This window comes from Oncorhynchus tshawytscha, linkage group LG19 (assembly GCF_018296145.1).
Source record: "Oncorhynchus tshawytscha isolate Ot180627B linkage group LG19, Otsh_v2.0, whole genome shotgun sequence".
Taxonomy (NCBI): domain Eukaryota; kingdom Metazoa; phylum Chordata; class Actinopteri; order Salmoniformes; family Salmonidae; genus Oncorhynchus; species Oncorhynchus tshawytscha.
In genome coordinates this window covers 30,209,868-30,210,862 of record NC_056447.1, presented here as the reverse complement: position 1 = coordinate 30,210,862, position 995 = coordinate 30,209,868, and the positions used below count along the sequence as shown (strand labels likewise).

The following is a 995-nucleotide window of genomic DNA, read 5'->3' as shown; positions in this document are numbered from 1 at the left end:
GAGGTGCCCTAACTGTGCCAGTAGTCATAATTCAAAACGCAGATCATAAGAGCCTTTGGCAAATTCACAAGGCTATGGAGACAAACCATTCCTTAGAGAAAAACATTGCGTAAAACACCAATACCCAATTAAATATTTACCCAACAACATGTCTAATGCAACACATTTGGCTATTCATTGTAAACTTTTTTTTTAACCAGATTAACTATTTGTATGATGTATGGTCATGTTCTACACACATTTAACATATGTGTATTTTACTTATTTGTTCGTAATTTATAAAATAAACGAAACCATCCTTACTTCGCAAAGTACCTGTTCTCAACGTTGTCTTGTCGCAGCTGGAGCGGGATTCCTCCCGTGCGTAATGATGACCAGAGCTGAACTCACACACAGTCCTTAACAACACATTCCCGAAACCTTACATTACACCTGGCAAGGGCTAGCTGTCATTTATCACAGCAGCGATACAAGTTGCTCAAACGAAATCGCCCCAATATTTCCCTGCGCTTCCTTTATTCACTTCTGAGCAGTTTGAGTCCCCGCCGTCCGCGAATAACTAACTATGCACTCCACTTGCACGTGTTAAATGGATGGAGAGGGATGAGTTGGAAATGTGGCATCTTGCCTCGAGGGAGGGAAGTAGGGATGGCAAACTCCCACTCATTGCCCCTCTAAAAAGAAGAAAGATATGCAGTTTATAAACTGCATAACACTGCTGAAAAACCTCCACCCAAATAGGTTGACAACAACATTGATTTATATATATTGTAGTGTTGTATATTGTAGTGTTAACACAGCAACTAGAAACCTAGTCAAGAGGTTTGGACCTTTGGCATAATGGTTAAGGTGTTGGCTTGACAACCTCTGGACCTGGGTTCCAGTCCCGGCCATCAGCTACTCCCTGAACATCCTACAGTATTTAAACCTACTTAAAACCTAATAGCCTCAGTAACAGTATGTTGTTTGAATCCATTTTATCTCTTCCTCAACCG

General features: G+C 41.0%; 1 protein-coding gene across 4 annotated transcripts in view; it reads right to left on the bottom strand.

The window, feature by feature from the left end:
• LOC112253832 (semaphorin-3D) overlaps window positions 1-597 on the bottom strand; it is a 66,392-nt gene extending 65,795 nt beyond the window's left edge. For 3 of the 4 annotated variants that reach the window (XR_006079364.1, XM_024425852.1, XM_024425855.1), the window contains exon 1: window positions 304-597. The gene's annotated coding sequence lies outside the window, so the exon portion shown is untranslated. The remainder of the gene's footprint in view (window positions 1-303) is intronic. The other variant, XM_024425853.1, reaches the window with a different exon arrangement.
• Window positions 598-995: the final 398 nt, after the last annotated feature.